We start from the raw sequence: 18,636 nt of genomic DNA on the forward strand, positions 1-18,636 counted from the left end.
TAAGAACTGATGGTGTCTGAATGCACATTGAAGTCTACTATTTTTCACTTTTTTTGGTGATTTTTTTCTTCCTTTAGCTCTGTCTTCTTTCACAACATGACTAATATGGAAATATGTTTTACATGATTACACATGTATAATCTATATCAAATTGTTTGCCATCTCAGGGATAGGAGAGGTGAGGGAGGAAAGGGGAAAATTCAGAAGTAAAAAAAAAATGTTTTATGAATGGTAAAAATTGTCTCCATGTAATTGAGGAAAAAAATGAAATTTTATATAAAAAATAAAGGGGAAAGCTCATTGAATGGAGCACCCAAGGATATTAATTTTTTTAAAAAAATTGACAAATATAATTTAAAAAAATTTCTCTGTAAAGCTAAATGTGGTAGCACAAAAGGTTGAAATTGGTACATCACCTATGTGAGATGGGAATTATATTGACTCAACCTGATATAATATTATATATACTGGGGCAGCTAGGTGGCACAGCAGATAAAGCACCTGCCTGGATTCAGGAGGACCTGAGTTCAAATCTGGCCTCAGACACTTGACACTTACTAGCTGTGTGACCCTGGGCAAGTCACTTAACCCCCATTGCTCTGAAAAAACAATTACATATCCTTCCACAAACACATGAACGTATTCTATATCCCCAACAGAACTTGGGAGCAAGGACATTTTAAAAATTTTTTCTCTCTAACCCTCACCATCTAATATAGGACTTAGTAAGTGCTTAATGAACACTTATAGATTGGCTGACAGAATCTGCAAGTGTTGCAGGGAGTTGTCCCTCTAGGAAATCCCACATGTGTTTCCTATCCTGGAGATTTTAAACCCTTGGGGTATTGCCATAAGCCTGGAGGGCTGTGCTAGACAGGGAAGCTTGAGGCTGACATGGATGCTTAGGAAATCCCTCCTCCTCTATTCAAGAAGCTGGGTTCCCTCTCTACAGATACCAACTTTTAGTCTCTGAGCTTCTCTTCACAGCTGGAGCCAGGAACTTGGAGTCTAGGGATTCTTCTTCTAGGTCATATGGGTGAGAACACATGCAGCTGCCATGCATCTCTGCACCAAGATAGATATTAGCAGCTCTAATGGGGGAAACACGTGTTGGGGCCCAGGACTATTTTTAGCTCTGCTGATCTTTCTCCTCCTAAAAGGCAACAACAGAGCCCAACTACATGACACTTTTTCGTGGGCTAGCAAAAAGCATTTCCTTGCATCCGACAGTCGATCATCATAATAAGACAACATATCCAAACATTTGGGACAAAGTTAAGGCAATGCTCAGAGGTTAATTTATGTCTTTGAAAACTGTTGCTCCAAATCGGCAAGGGACTGATGTAGTTTTTCCCAGCTGGAAGGAGGGACTTCAGGATTATGGAAGGCAGAAGCAATATGGGATGGGAGAAGCTGGAGGAACTTTAGAACTGTTCAGGGATAAGAGGGGCCCAGGGTTTGCACACACATGCCAGTGGCAGTGGCAGCTAGCTGCAAGTAAAGGGCACTATTGCTCCAAACAGAATATTATCATGGGCAGTTGGAGCCTTGTCTGGTTCACTGACCTGCTTGAGAAGTGATTTGCTTAGACAGAATCTTGCTGTTTCCTTGGCTGTTTTTTGCTACTAGGATCTGTCAATTCATCCCTTCTCCCTTCCCTGCTTCATAGCTAGCTGCCTGGAAAACTGGCATCTCTTACCCTCCAGAATTGTCTGTCCTCTTTAAACTTTGTTTATTTAATTCATATACTCTTATGAATTTTGTCTCTAGAAAAAGATAAGCTGATTTTCACTGCATTCTGATCTTCGGTGTTCTATTGTGTGGGCCACAATGGGAAAGGACAGAAAGGGAACCCGTGGACTCTAGACTTTGTTGTGAGCCTATCCTGAAGTTCCCCTCTCTGAAGACACAAGGAGGACTGTCATTAACAAAATAGGAAAAGAGAGAAGCAATGAACAAAGCATGGAATGAATAAGACTAGTGACCCTAAAACAAATGCAAAAGGAAGAAAAAATCTTGAAAACAGAAGAAGAGAGAAACTTAAAAATAAATACAATATTACACAAAACAGAGAGCTGTTTTTTGTTCTGTTTTAATGACTAATGCGCAGGCCTTCTGGTTAGGGTTGGATTGACTGCATAGTAAGGAGGCCTAAATCATTAAAGACCTTGGGAGCTGTATCTCTTCCTGTATGAGAAGAGTGGAAGGAATCTGTGAGGATATGGACTGGTAGGGGAAGTGTTTTTCTACTGAGGCACTTTTAAACTCTCTTTGGAGAGGGATACAAGGGAGAGTAGGGATGAGAGGGGGATGGGGCAAGGAGAGGGACAGGGATAGAGACAGAGACAGAGACAAGCACAGAAGAGAAAAGCCTCTCCTATGGCTTGTGGCTCAGAATATTAACAGAATACAACTGACTTCTCTGAGAAATTGCCAACAAATAACTGAATCTACGTCACTGTTTCTCCTTTTTGTTTTATTGCCACATGCAATGGGTAGTAGGATCCTGTACTAAAAGTTTCTTTGCTGTTTTAAATTTTGCTTATTGGTTATTTACCAATGGTTATTTACAACTGGGGGGCAGCTAGGTGCCACACTGGATAAAGCCCCGGCCCTGGATTCAGGAAGACCCGAGTTCAAATCCAGCCTCAGACACTTGACACTTATTAGCTGTGTGACCCTGGGCAAGTCACTTCACCCTCATTGCCCTGAAAAAAAAAAGAGAGAGAAAAATAAGTTTGCTAGATAAAGATGACAAGATAATTTTAATTACATCCTAGGCTTGTGTTTTTGTGATAGTGTTTTGGGGGTGCAAAGAACCTATGGATAATTGATTATGCTACATTCAACTGCCTGGGAGATCACCCTTCCAGATCAGCAGTCAATAAATTACTTAGGGGCTCAAAATGTTTTATGAATTTTATTTATAATCTGTTTCTTAAGTTTTTCTTTTCTTTTAGCTTTGCAGAAAAAGAAAGACACATAGGCCTTTGCCCTAGACTAAAACCTTCACAAACTAATATTGTTATTCCCCAGCAGACTGGTCACTCTGCATCAGGAATCTTTGGGTTTCTCTCTCCCCTCTTAGGTGAGAAACAGGAGAAAAGCAGTTATCTCAAAGAAAAGGACATACTCTGGGACAGGGTGGAGACAGGGGAACCAAGTCCTGCTCCAAAGGAAGGAGCCTGAAAAGTGCTCTTCATTCACATTTCCTTCCACAGTGACCTCTTCTAGGAAATTTTAATAAAATTGGTATCATTAACTAATATGATCAAAGAAAAGGGAGAAGAAAATCATATTACCTAATTGATAATGAAAACAAATACCACAGACTCACCATTATGTGAACTGACCAACTTCCTACTTATCCTATAAGGAACCACTGAAAGTTTTTAGAAAGGATCAGATGTGTGCAATAGGAGATTATTTTGGCAGCCGTGTGAAGAATGGATTTGACAAGGGAAAAACAGGAGAGAGGGAGCCCTAAAAATAGTCCAGATAAGAGGTAATGGAATAGCTAGGTGGTATAGCTGATAGAGAGCACCAGGCCTGGAGTCAGGAAGCTCTGTGTTCAAATTCAACCTCAGACACTTATTAGCTGTGTGACTGTGGGCAAGTCACTGAACTCCTATTTGCCTCAGTTCCTCATCTGTAAAATGGGGATACACTAGAGAAGGAAATGGAAAACCACTTCAGTATATTTGCCAAGAAAGCCCCATGGACAAAGTCCATGGGGTCATGTAGAGTCTGACATGACTGAACAACAACAGCAAAAGGTAATAAGGTTTTATACCAGGGTTATAGCAATGAATGGAGACTATACAAGAGATTCTGCCTCTACAAGAGGTAGAATTCACAAGATTTGACAAAAAGGTGAGGAAAAAAGTCGAAAAATTATATATGACCCCCAGGTTTTAGCCCCAGGTAACAGGGAGGAGGATGATTCAATTGTAACTGAGAATCAATTGCAGCAACTATTTTCAAGAGACAAACTTTAAGCACATTTTGAGGAGTCTGACCCTTGCACCTCTAAGGCAGAGCCTGGGGCTGGAAAGGAGGATTGAGTTTCAAATGTGTAAGACTAAGAGCCATTTCCCAGCAGATAAATGGTTAAAAGATATGAATAGGCAGTTTTTAAAGAAAGAAATCTAAATATCAATAATCATATGAAAAAATGATGGAGGAGGCTAAAAGGGTTAACAGATAACCTATCAACTGTAGCTAAAAGGGGCTAGCTAAAACCTTTAATAGAGAAACTAAAGTTTGTGTTCTTACAGTAACCAAGAGGGTTTGTCCCTATCAACCCTTACCATCAATGGAGACAGTAACTAGGGACAATTAACCATTAATAGCCTTTAATATTCCTAGATGACAGGATACCTAGAAACCAGATCTTAAGTAAAGAGATATCAAAAACACAGAGACCCTCTGGGTCTGACAAGTTTAAGCATGTCTTTAGGAACCTGGCAGAAAAGATCAAATGTGTCCTTAGGTTCACCTTATGATGTGTAAACCCCAAAAACACACCTCTAAGGAAAAAGGTACCCACCTCAGGGGGTTGCTTAGGACCCCAGGAAGTCCAAATTAGGATAAGACCTCCCATGAACCTCCCACAAGGAGGAAATTAAGATAATGAGGAGAAAAACCTACTTTTTCTCCTGATAAATATATTTATTTCCATCTCCCAAATCGAGACACCTTTAGGTGCTTCTCCCTGGGGTCAGCACAGTATTTTAATAAAACTGGGGGGGGGGGCAGCTAGGTGGTGCAGTGGATAAAGCGCGGGCCCTGGATTCAGGAGGACCTGAGTTCAAATTCGGCTTTAGACACTTGACACTTACTAGTTGTGTGACCCTGGGCAAGTCACTTAACCCCCCATTTCCTGGGGGAAATAAATAAATAAATAATAAAACTTGGGAAACTAATTCTTTGGGATGCCTCATGATCAATTTGATCAATTAAACCCACCCCTCCCCGTAAAAAAATGCTCCAAATCAGTAATAATTAGAAAAATGCAAATTAAAGCAACTTTGAAGTTCTAAAAAAAGGAATATAATAAATGTTGCAGGGGATGTTGGTGAAACTGTAAATTTGTCCAGCCTTTCTGGAAAGCAATTTGGGAACTATGCCCAGAAAGTTAACAATTTGTACATACCCTCTGACCCAGCTATACCACTACTAGGCCTATACCACAAAGAAATCAAAGAAGAAAATTATCTACATGTATGTATGCATACATATATGGAACCATATGCATAAACTTATGTACATGTACATATACATACAGATGCATATTATAGTAGCCAAAATTGGAAATAAATTGACCTCTTATTTGGGAATGGCTAAATAAATTGTGACATAAAAATATAATGCAATATCCCCGTGGGATATAAATCCTTAAAGATGCGATATGAGAAGTACAAGTTTTTGTGGTTTTCATGAAAAATGAAGTTTAATTTTAAAATTAATAGAAATGGGGGGCAGCTAGATGGTACAGTGGATAGAGCACTGGCCCTGGAGTCAGGAGTACCTGAGTTCAGGTCTGGCCTCAGACACTTAACACTTACTAGCTGTGTGACCCTAGGCAAGTCACTTAACCCCAATTGCCTCACAAAAAAAAAAAAATTAATAGAAATGGGACAAACATCTGAGCACACACACCAAAGCCATAAGACTAACCCCTGTTCCCCCCTCTCAGTAGAGAACTTTCCCCTGCTGACCTGTTCAATTTCTGTGAGTCACAGAATCCACCTACTTCCCAAGTAGGGTTCCAGTTAAGAGCAGTTGATTTCCCTGCCTCAAAATTACTCTCCATTGCTCCTCCATCTCATTGCTTAGGCTGTATATATCCCCCCAGATGGCACTATCAAGCAAGATACTCTGAGCCAATCATTCCCTGAGCCAGAAGACATGTCTGAAGGTGTTCAGGAAATTCTAGGCGGAACTTTCCTAGCAAATCATTATCCTTTTTTTTTTTTTCAAACCCGGTACACTCTGCTTTCTCAAGAGGAAGGAGAAAAACGTCCCCTTTGCTCATCTAAATTCCTCCTGTATTTTTTACCAGCTTGCTATTTTAAAACACACACACAAAAACCTTTCTGTACTTCAGGTTTCCTGTCTATAAAATGAAGGGGTTGGGCAGCTAGGTGGCGCAGTGGATAAAGTACCGACCCTGGATTCAGGAGTACCTGAGTTCAAATCTGGCCTCAGACACTTGACACTTACTTACTAGCTGTGTGACCCTGGGCAAGTCACTTAACCCCCACTGCCCCGCAAAAAAATAAAATAAAATAAAATGAAGGGGTTGACCTCGATGACCTCTAAATTTTCTTCTACCTCTCAATTATCTTGTAATTATATATCCTATATAAACTGCCCTTATGCCTGAGCTGCTTGATGCTATGGACTGATTACAGACCTCATTAGAACCCTGGCTTCTAAAAGGGCTCTATTGTGTGGGTTGTCTCTATGGTTAAAGTTCTAGACAGGAAAGATGATGCCTCTGTGTTTAGTCCTCTCCCTTTGACTAAACTGGACCTAAACAGGGCTGTCTTCTTTGAAAATATAATTTTCTGTTCCAGTGTCTAGTTCAGACCATCTCTGGACAACTGGTGGGCAGTCTCATTTGCATGGAATCCTCTGAGGTAGCTGTCCCTCCATCTGCTCTCCACAAAAGCCAACTATGTGAAAAGTTGGTGTGATTAATTGCCTTTAAGAGACCCCCACTAGGGGCAGCTAGATGGCACAGTGGATAGAGTACCGGCCCTGGATTCAGGAGTACCTGAGTTCAAATCCGACCTCAGACACTTAGCACTTACTAGGTGTGTGACCCTGGGCAAGTCACTTAACCCCAATTGCCTCACAAAAAAACAAAAACAAAAAAAAACAAACAAAAAACAAAAAAAAGATCCCCACTAATCTTGTCCAGTGTCTCCACAAAGAAGTATAGAGTAGCTTTTCCATCAATCTGCTAACTTATTTGTTTCCTGAACACCAAGGGTTTTTTGGTTTTGGGGTTTTTTTTTAGCAAAACTGTCTCCTTGTTGAAGGTCTTGACAGCAATCTTGGCAGAGCTCTTCTGAGCTGAAATCCCAATGAGTTGGTGGGTTTCTTTCAGCCTCTCTCCCATCCAAAAGATATACTAGTTATAAGAGTTAGCCTCTCCCCATTCTCTAAAATTCTAAAGCACAAATCAATGGGGAAATGTAGCTCTCACCTAAAAATCAGCAAATATGATGTGAAGTATCACATGTTGACTCCATTTAGATCTGCTCTCCATATCCTAACATGTGCAATATACAGTTGAAATGCTCACAACATAGGTCTGCTTGAATAAGGAAAAAGGTAAGATGCAGTTTGGGACTTCTTGATACCAGCCAAAGCTATCATTTCTTTGAATAGTTTGCCGTCAAAGTTTCTGCCTTGGTCAGAATGAATCCTGGCAGGGAATCTATGAGAAATACTTTTCCCACAATACTTTAGCAACTGTGGATACTTTCTGGCACCCCTCTGAGAATATATTTGTGTATCTAGTGAAATTATCAATCACTACTCCAAGAGAATAATTTGGTTGAAGATCCAGCAAAGAAGACTGAGGAGTGGTCTGATAGGCAAGAGGAAAACCAGGAGACAATGATGTGCCAAAACCCTAGAGAGAAAACAGTATCAAGAGGAAACGGTAATCAACAGCGTGAAAGGCTGCAGAAAGGTCAAGGAGAATGAGGCTTGAGAAAAGACTACTGGACTTGACAATTAGGACATCATTTGTAACTTTGGATATAGCAGCTTTGGTGGAATAATGTCAGAAGCCAGACTGTAAGGGATTAAGAAGAGAGTGAGGGGCAGCTAGGTGGTGCAGTGGATAGAGCACTGGCCCGGGATTCAGGAGGACCTGAGTTCAAATCCAGCCTCAGACACCTAACACTTACTAGCTGTGTGACCCTAGGCAAGTCACTTAACCCCAATTGCCTCACCAAAAAAAGAAGAAGAAGAAGAAGAGAGTGAGAGGAGAGAAATTGTAAGCACCTTGCAAATGGTCTTTTTAAAGAGTTTTGCTACAAAGGAAAGAAGAAATATAGGATGATGGTTAGCAGGGATGGAAGGAAGTGAGGTGTTTTTTTCAGGATGGGGAAGACAGGCATGTTTATAGGCAGTAGAGAATGAGAAAGTAGACAAGGAGAGATTGAAAATAAGTGATAGAATGGGGGTGACAGAAAGGGCAGTTTCTTGGTGGAGATGGGACAGGATGAGATTGCTTAAATATATAGAGGGTTAATAGTAGTCTTGGTAAGAAGTAAGGGCATCTCATCATGGGAGACAAGGGTGAAAGAGGAGATAGTGACAGAAGGTATCTGAGTAATAAGAAATGAGGGAGTTCACTGCCAATGACTTCAATTTTTTCTGTAAAATATGAAGCAAGGTTCTCACCTAAGAAGGCAGGAGGATAGGGAGTCACAGGAGATTTGCAGGGAGATGAAAAGGTTTGTAAGTGCTACTGTGGAGAGTGGGATAGTGAGTTGATAAGGGAAGTCTAGTAAAATTGCAGTAGAAGCAATGAGGGCCCCATTGAAGTTGTGTAACATAAATTTGTAGTGGACCCAGTCAGACCAGTTGTGTGATTTTCTCCACCATCATTCAGCAGCATATATGTTAGAAACAAAAGGAGTAAATTGTGGGAATGATCTAAGGATAAGGCTTGGCAAGGCATAATTGGTGACATAAGAAGAGTAAGGATCAAGAGGAAGAGAGTGTATTGGTTCACCAAGGGGTCAAGATGGGGAAAAGAGGAGACAGTGACTAGTGCAGGGGAGATGGCCTGGTAGAAAATTGAGGGGTCAAAGATTGGAGGTCAGTGAAGACAAAAAGTAGGGTTTTTTCAGGGAAGGCAGAGGGAGAGGTAAAAGGCCAGTAGATTAGTTGGATTAGGGGATTTCAGAATTACTGAACATGTAGGGGGTATATTTGTGGGTAATGACCAGATCAAGGGTATGACCATCTTTGTGTGTGGCTGAGGTGGAGTGGAAGAAGAACTCATTGGGAAGTGAGTAGGTCAAGAAACTGAGTGGTTAAGGTTTTTGGGGGAGAGTCAACATGTATGTTGAAGTCTCCTAGAATGAGGGCAGAAATTGAAGAGGAGAGAAAAATTGTGAGCCATGTACCAAATTAATTGAAAAAGGGAGGGGCAGCTAAATGGCTCAGTGGATAAAGCACCGGCCCTGGATTCAGGAGGATCTGAGTTCAAATCTGACCTCAGACACTTGACACTTACTAGCTGTGTGATCCTGGGTAAGTCACTTAACCCTCATTGCCCTGCAAAAAAAAAAAAAAAAGAAAAAAAAAGAAAGGGGAGTAGAGTGACCTGGGGGTCCATAGACAACAACTACCAGGATTTTGATTGGATGGTTGATATGAATAGTATGAATCTCAAAGGAAGAGAGGTGACTGAGTGATGGAGATGGGGAAGAATCTGGAAGTGGCAATAAGGAACAAGTAGTAGTCCAACCCCCCAGCCTTGGCCAGTGAGCTGAGGAGAATGACTGATGGTGTGGCTAGTACTGGAAAAGGTGGTCAGAAAAGCTCTGTCATCTGAGGGAGCCAGGTTTCAGTAGTAGCTAGTAGATGGAAGAAGTAGGAGAGGGAAAGATTTAGGAGGAAGGGAAGCGTGCTACTTATGGAATAGGCATTCCACAGATCACAGTGGAAGGGACGGGTGGTGCTTGGTGGAAACTTTGGTGTGGGAGCGTTAAAAGGAGTGGGATTAAGGGTTCAGGTGCTGGGGATGGGCAGTGAGATTTGGATGATGATCTACAGGAGTTCAGAATCACTGGGAACTAAAGGGTATGACCAGGTGTGAGAATGCTTATCATTGAGTAAAGGGTGCTGCTCATCTTCCCACAGGAGGTTAGAGGTCAAGCCGGAGACAGTTGTAGGGTGAAATGGGAGCCACATGGTCAGAGGGGCAGTTGGAAGGCCCTGTGGGAGATGGAAGGCACAAGGTATGATGGTCAGAGAACGTTGGACTCCTGACTCCTTTTCTCACATGAGGAGGCTGGAAATGAGGCAATAGCAGGAAGAGGTGGACTCCCAGCGCAAAGGGAGGTCTTTGGGGACAGGATAGTGTACAGGTATTGAATTCCAGCCCATCATCTGCAGTTTCTTGGCAGCATTTTTAATACATTGGCATTGATTCCAATCTGTAAGGACAATTCTAGAGATGGGTAGTGGATCTGGATGTACCAGAACTTCAGCGTTTACCCTCCTATTGACCCTTTCTTTAGGAAGCCTCAACATTCCTCCGCATCATGGGATGTAGAGTCATCTTTATATCTTAGTTTATCAAGTCCCAGTCTTTTATAAGTGCAGTCTATATACTGTCTCACTTTAAAAGCCAGGCCTATTATACCTGTAGCGATATCATGAAGGGGTTGTGGTTTTTCTTCTCTACTTCGATCAATTTAAGCCCCCATCAGCTGTGCTCCCTCCCATTGTTAGGGACCAGTGACTCCCCAATTCCATTTAACCACTGAACACTGAGTAGCTTTTACATACTTCAAAGATATAGCAAAAGGAAAGTATAGGTATTTTCCCTCAACAACTCGGGGGGGAGGGGGGGAGGGGCAGCTAGGTGGCGCAGTGGATAGAGCACCAGCCATGGAGTCAGGAGTACCTGAGTTCAAATCCGGCCTCAGACACTTAACACTTACTAGCTGTGTGACCCTGGACAAGTCACTTAACCCCAATTGCCTCACTAAAACAAAACAAAACAAAACAAAACAACTCAGGGGGATTCTCTCCTCATATCACCTTGATCTCTGGAGGCAGCAGGCTCAAAGTTTAGCTCTGTTCCTAAATAGCATAGGTCTCGCCAAGTTCACCTCCAAAAGCAGCATCTCTGCTGGTTGAGTCCTTGTCTCACCTACTCCTGGGCTGGGATCTCGAAGGTCACTCCTGACAGTGACTCCTCACTCCCTAGGACAATGATGCTGCACCGGCTCTGGAACTCAGACTCTAGAATGCTGGGGTGCCAGATCATCCTCTTGACTCTTCAAACTCATAGGTTCATAGGTTCCAAAACTCTTCAGCTAAAAAGAAAAAACAATCACAGAGCCCAAGGACAAAGTCCCTTTCACAGAGCAATATGACTTTAGAGGGGAGAAGGCCTCTTCTCTTATTCACTGGATAGAGGGAGTGAAGATGTCACTGAATGAAGCAAATAGAATATGGCTCAAGCTGACAGGCTTCAGCAGCCAATCAAAGAGATTCCTCTTCAATACATGGTTACATGACTAGAACCAGTACAGAATGTCTACAAACTTTCCACAGTCTCTCCAAGTCATCTTCCCTAAATATCATCAAGATAAGTGTGCATTCATGTAAAACATATTTCCATATTATTCTTTTCTTTCTTTCTTTCTTTCTTTCTTTCTTTCTTTCTTTCTTTCTTTCTTTCTTTCTTTCTTTCTTTCTTTCTTTCTTTCTTTCTTTCTTTCTTTCTTTCTTTCTTTCTTTCTTTCTTCCTTCCTTCCTTCCTTCCTTCCTTCCTTCCTTCCTTCCTTCCTTCCTTCCTTCCTTCCTTCCTCCCTCCCTCCCTTCCTTCTTTCGGCGGGGCAATGAGGGTTAAGTGACTTGCCCAAGGTCACACAACTAGTAAGTGTTAAGTGTCTGAGGCCACATTTGAACTCACGTCCTTCTGAATCCAGGGCCTGTGTTTTATCCACTGCGCCACCTAGCTGCCCTCTCCATATTATTCTTATAAAAGAAGACACAGACCCACAGAAAAAAAAACATGAAAAAAAAGTGAAAATTTGTTTGCCTTGATCTGTGTTCAAAGTCCATCATTTTTTTCTCTGGAGATGGATAGCATTAGTTCACGTAAGTCTTCCCATACACTACATGTTCAGCCAATTTCTAGTTCTTTGCTACCACAAAAAAGAGCTACCATAAATATTTTTGTACAAATAGGTCCTTTTCCCTTTTTTAAAAAAATCTCTTTGGGATACAGATCTAGCAGTGGTATTGCTAGATCAAAAGGTATGCAGTTTTAAAGCCCTTTGGACATACCTCCAAATTGCTCCCAGAATGATTGGATCAGTTCATAACTTTACCCAAAAAGCATTAGTGTCCCAATTTTCCCATATCCCCTCCAACATTTATCATTTTCCTTTTCTGTCATATTAGCCAATCAGATAGGTGTGAGGTGGTATTTCAGAATTTTTAAAATTTGCATTTCTCTAAGCAATAGTAATTTAGAACATGTTTTTTATATGATTATAGGTAACTTTGATTTCATCTGAACAGTGCCTGTTCATATCCTTTGACTGTTTACCAATTGGGGAATGACTTCTACTCTTATAAATTTGACTCAGTTCTCAGTATATTTGAGAAATGAAGTCTTTATCAAAGATACTTGCGGCAAAAATTATCTCCCAGATTTCTGCTTTCCTTCTAATCTTGGTTACAGTGGTTTTGTTTGTGCAAAAACTTTTAAATTTAATATAATCAAAATTATCCACTTTATATTTTGTAATGCTCTCTCTCTTGTTTGGTCATAAATTCTTCCCTTCTCCACAGATCTGACAGGCAAACTATTCATTGCTCTCCTAATTTGTTTATGGTATCACTCTTTACATTTAAATAGTGTACCAATTTTGACCTTATCCTGGTTTATGTACTCAAGCCATATCCTAATACTGGTTCTATAAATGTCATATTCAGAAGTAAATCTAGCTTACACATAATCACCTCCTCAGCAGATGTAACAGAAAGTGGCTCTGTTTTAGCTGTCTCTTGATGGGAAGAACCTTGTATAATTTTTTTTGTGTCTTCAAGAGGAAGAGTTTTTCTTTTTTTTGGTGAGGCAATTGGGGGTAAGTGACTTGCCCAGGGTCACACAGCTAGTAAGTGTCAAGTGTCTTTTAAAAAAAATTTTGAGGGGGTAATTAAAAGAATGTTACAGAGCAGCTAGATGGCGCAGTGGATAAAGCAATGGCCCTGGATTCAAGACCTGAGTTCAAATCCAGCATCAGACACTTGACACTAGCTGTGTGACCCTAGGCAAGTCACTTAACCCTCATTGCCTCCTAAAAAAAAAATTTGAGTTCTAAATTTTCTCCCTCCCTCCCCACCCCATCCCTAAGACAGTAAGAAATTTGATACAGATTTTGAATGTGCAATCATGTAAAGCAAAGCTTCCAAAATTGTGGCTTGCAAAACCATATGGAGGGGGCCGCTAGGTGGTGCAGTGGATAAAGAACCGGCCCTGGAGTCAGGAGTACCTGAGTTCAAATCCAGCCTCAGACACTTAATACTTACTAGCTGTGTGACCTTGGGCAAGTCACTTAACCCCAATTGCCTCACTAAAAAAAAAAACAAACAAAAACAAAACCATATGGAGTCATGTAACTGAATGTGGGGTTCACAAAAAATTTGGCAACAGTAAAAGGTTATAAAAAATAGTAAAAGGTTATGTATACCTATTTTATATACCTATATACTTGGGGTTGTGTAAAAATTTTTCTGTTGAAAAAGGGTCATGAGTGGAAAAATTTTAAGATGCCCTGATATAAAGTATTAGTCATGCTGTGAAAGAGGCCAAAAGAAAAACAAAACAAGAAAAAAATAAAATGAAAGTAGTATGCTTTGATCTGCATTCAGATTCCACAGTTCTTTCTCTGGAGATGGGTAACATTTTCCATCAAGAGTCCTTTGGACTCTTGGATCACTGTATGGCTGAGAACAACTAAGTCAGTCATAATTGATCATCACACAGTGTTGCTGATACTGTGTAAAATGTTTTCCTGGTTCCACTCATTTCACTTTGTATTAGTTCATACAGGTCTTTCCAGGTTTTTCTGAAATCTGCCTGCTCATCATTTCTTAATGCATAATAGTATTCCATTACATTCATATCCTCCTTGTTTAGTCATTCCCCAACTGGTGGACATTCCCCTAATTTCTAATTCTTTGCCACCTCAAAAAGAGCTGCTATATTTTTGTACATGTGGGTCCTTTAACCATTTTTTTGTGATCTCTTTGGGATACAGACCTAGTAGTGGTATTGCTGGATCAAAGGGTATGCACAGTTTGATTGCCCATTGGGCATAGTTCCAAATTACTGTCCAGAATGATTAGAGGGGCAGCTAGGTGGCGCAGTGGATAAAGCACCGGCCCTGGATTCAGGAGTACCTGAGTTCAAATCCGGCCTCAGACACTTAACACTTACTAGCTGTGTGACCCTGGGCAAGTCACTTAACTCCAACTGCCTCACTTAAAAAACAAAAAAACAAAACAGAATGGTTAGAACAGTTCACAACTCCATCAACAATGCATTAGTGTCCCAATTTTCCCAGTGTTTCTCCAACATTTATCATTTTCCTTTTCTATAATATTGGCCATGATAGGTATAAGGTGATACCTCAGAGTTGTTTTAATGTGTATTTCTCTAATCAATAGTGATTTAGAGCATTTCTTTATATGACTGTAGATAGTTTTGACTTCTTCAACTGAAAACTGCCTGTTCATATCCTTTGACCATTTATCAATTGGGGAATGGCTTGTTATAATAAAGAATTTTAAAAGAGAAAGGAAAAAATTCAGCAAAACAAATGAGATCCCATATATATATATATATATATATACATACATACACATATATATGATGTTATATTCAATGTTTAAAAAAATGTAGTGGCAATATCTTCTCTTACTTGTTCTTTGGGGCCAAGCTTAGTCATTATAATTTTGCCACATTCAATTTCAATTGTTTTGTTCTTAAAATGTTGTAATTATTATTAATATTGTTTCCCTGGTTTTGCTTTCTTTACTTTGTATCAGTTTATGTGTCTTTCCATGCTTCCCTATATTCATTATATTCATTGCTTCTTCATTATTGTTGTTGTTGTTGTTGTTGAAGCCTTTCAGTCCTGACTCTCTGTGATCCCATTTGGGGTTTTCTTTCCAAAGCTACAGGAGTAGTTTGCCATTTTCTTCTCTAGCTCATTTTACAGATCAGGAAACTGAGGCAAACAGGGTTAAGTGACTTTCCCAGGGTCACACAGCTAATAAGTGTCTGAGACTGAATTTTTTTTTGTGGGGCAATGGGGGTTAAGTGACTTGCCCAGGGTCACACAGCTAGTAAGTGTCAAGTGTCTGAGGCTGGATTTGAACTCAGGTACTCCTGAATCCAGGGCCAGTGCTCTATCCACTGCGCCACCTAGCTGCCCCCAAGACTGAATTTTAACTCATGAAGATGAGTCTTCCTGACTCCAGGCCCAGTGCTCTATCCACTCTTGAACTGCATCCATATGCCACAGTTTGTTTAGCTACTCCCCAATTGATACACAGGTAGGTGGAGAGTTGACAGAGCATACCTGGCCTCAGAATTTGACTATGTGATACTGGGAAAGTAATTTAACTTCTGTCTCACTTTCCTCATCTGTAAAATGGGGATAATAATAGCACTTACCTCCTGGGATAAAATGAAATAATATTTGTAAAACTATTTTGCAAACCTTAAATGCTATCATCTACTTTGTCTCCAGTTTTTTGCTACCATGAGAAGTACTGCTATAAATACTTTGGTGAATATGAGAGCTTTCTTTTTGTCAATGACCTCTTGTGGAATTTCTTACCTTTTTAAAAAATTGCTCCTATTGCTATTTATTGGGTTCCCTCCTAAGATTAGGAGCCCCTTATGAATTTCCATCTCAGAAATAAGTTATACTCTATCCTTTTAACAGAATTAACCATGTTAGTATTCAACAAACAAAACAAAAAAAGTTTAGCTAAATAAGAAACATTTTAAATTATACCCCAATATAATAAATATAATACAATAGAGCAATGCTTTAAGCAAGTGATTCCTAGCATATAATCAATAAATAAATATGCAAATTAGCAGTAATGTGCCAATAACACTTGGGTCATAAATCACTAATTGATAACTAGGCAACATTGTTGTGTGATAAAATAATGGAATTTGGTAGATGCCCAGGGGCCCCACCTGATTGATTTAGTATTTTTTGAATGGGGTGAGAATGAGAAATGACTAAGTACCTACTTGGGGATGATTGGATGGAGGCTACACCTGGCCGGCCCTGAGTGACATGTTGGTGTACTACAGATGTCAGCAGGGGACCACTCTCAGCCAACCAACTTGAAGGATCTCCCCTTTGGGGGAGGGAGAGAGAAAGTAGGAAGGGTAACACCCACTCATAGAAGCACTCTTTTTTTGGTGAGCTGCAGAGCATACCAGAGAGGGACTGCACAGCTGACTCTCATTGAAACTATGGGCCCCAGGTGGTAAGTTTGTGGAAGCGAGGCCAGCTCTTCGAGCTAGCTGAGCTGGAAGCAAGTTTGGGGTTTGAGTTAGTCTTTGTTAGAGCCAAGGAGCTTATTCTTTTTCTCTTCCCCTATTCCCATGTCCCTGGCTTTATTAACTTCACCTTTGTTGTAAATTTTTTCCCATTAATAAAACCTGGTTTGTTTGTGGAAAAGAGACTGTTAATCTTTTTTCTTATTAGCCTGGGAGAAATAACCAAAAAGGTCTCTCATTATTTTCTAGACCCCAATATTGCGGAGAGCCACCCAATTAACTCTCCCTATAATAAATTTGGCCCTTACAGTTGTCTGCTGGGCAGGGCTCTGAATTCTTATATCTTATCTGCTATGGTCTGCATCTCCCTCTTCTCTGTTCTGTCATCTCTTCTTCCATTGCTTCCTTTGTCTTTTACCCACAAGCTCCTTTATCAAAGATTGGTGACCAGCTCCTTTAGAATTGTGAGTCACCCCACTCTGAGCAGTAGTTTGAGTACCTGCCACAAAGTCTCTTGAATCACCCTCTTATGAGAAATGGGCAAAGACAGATTACTTGTAGAAATGTTCAGGTGCTACCATCTGGCACCCTTCCTAGGGAAAATGGATTGAGCTTAATCAAAAAGAATCAAAAGTGAAACTCCAGGCCAAATCCACAGAGTTCATAATTACCAGCATGTTGATGAACTTGCTGTCCAGTCATTAGATCCAAGGAAATATAGACACATTATACCAGGCTTCTAACTGCCTCTCTAATTGGATCTACATTCAAGGATAAATAGAACAAGAGCTGAGATAAGTGGGAAGGAGCTCAATTAGACCAAAATTGAGCTTGTATAAGTTCTTTTGGAGTCTTACCTGACAGTTCATTCACATTCTCCCCCACACACTTGCCTTGTATCAAACAAATCATGGAGCTACTTGACAATGGTTCACCAGCACTGATGGTAGCACTGACTCTCTTAGAGTCATTGCATTTATTTATTTTTAATTTTCTTTTTTTATTATGAACTTAAACACCAACAAACATGAATATTTCAAAATACAAAGAAGAGTGGAAAAAGAGGACTCTGAAAAGGTAAACTTTTACTATGTACAGTTGTGTTTGTTTTTTTGTTAAGTGTATCACTTCTGAATGGGGCATAGTCAGTGGACAAAGTTACTTTGGAAAATGGCATATTGGCTGCTGAGTCTTCCAAGTTGCTGTTTAGGGCCTCATTGCTGGGCTGAGTTTTGAAGATTGATCTTTAGGGTCTCACTAGAGTTTTCAGTCTGACCTTTCAAATTTCACAAGCTCGAATGGCTAGTCCATTCCATCCCTAATACTCCTTTGCCTAAGAACAGGAAAAAATAGATACAACAGAGAAAGAAGCAAGAGTAGAATAACAGGATTACAGGTCACAGATAGCCTGGGTGGAGAGATAAAAGCCTGAAGCCTCTTTCTCCAACTAGAAGTATAACCCACTTATTTTTTTTAAATTAAATGAAATTTTTAATTTTTTTCCCCAATTACATTTAAAGATACTTTTTTTGAGTTCCAAATTTTTTTCACACCCTCTCTTCCCTCCCCTCTCCTGAGGCCAGCAAGCAATTTGATATAGGTTATACATTATAGTCATGTTAAACATATTTCCACATTAGTCATGTTGTAAGAGATGAATCAGAACCAAAGAAAAAATGCAAGAATGAAAAAACAAGAACAATAACAAAAAAGCAACAACAAAAGTGAAAACAGTATGCTTCAATTTGCATTCAGACTCCATACTTCTTTTTCTGAACATGGAAAGCATTTTCCACCATAAATCTTTTGGCATTGTCTTGGATCAATGTATTGCTGAAAAGAGTTAATTCTATCACAGGTGATTATCACACAATGTTGATACTATGTACAGTGTTCTCTTGGTTCTGCTCATTTCACTCAGCATTAATTCATGTAAGTCTTTCCAGGTTTTTCTGAAATCCATCTGCTCATTGTTTTCTGCAGCACAATAGTATTCCACTACATTCATATACCACAACTTGTTTACATCCCCTCAGTTTCCAAATCTTTGCTACCACAAAAAGAGGTGCCATAAATATTTTTGTACATGTGGGTCCTTTTCCCTTTTTTATGATATCTTTGAGATATAGACGTAGTAGTGGTATTGCTGGTCAAAGGGTATGCACAGTTTTATAGCCTTTTAGGCATGGTTCCAAAATGCTCTCCAGAATGGCTGGATCAGTTCACATCTCCACTAACAGTGCATTAGTGTTCCAATTTTCCCACATCTTCTCCAACATTAATCATTTTCCTTTTCTATCACATTAGCCAATTGGACTGGTGTG

The 18,636-nt window shown here is 40.2% G+C and overlaps 1 long non-coding RNA gene across 1 annotated transcript in view; it reads right to left on the bottom strand.

Annotated features, from left to right (window-relative positions):
- Window positions 1–254: 254 nt before the first annotated feature.
- Window positions 255–18,636, bottom strand: part of LOC122728164 — a 41,521-nt gene continuing 23,139 nt past the window's right edge. The window contains exons 4-5 of the long non-coding RNA XR_006353242.1: window positions 10,916–11,081; window positions 255–2,708 (exon numbers count right to left, since the gene is read on the bottom strand). This is a non-coding gene — a long non-coding RNA (uncharacterized LOC122728164). The remainder of the gene's footprint in view (window positions 2,709–10,915; window positions 11,082–18,636) is intronic.

The sequence above is a fragment of the Dromiciops gliroides genome, chromosome 5 (genome assembly GCF_019393635.1).
Source record: "Dromiciops gliroides isolate mDroGli1 chromosome 5, mDroGli1.pri, whole genome shotgun sequence".
Classification (NCBI taxonomy): domain Eukaryota; kingdom Metazoa; phylum Chordata; class Mammalia; order Microbiotheria; family Microbiotheriidae; genus Dromiciops; species Dromiciops gliroides.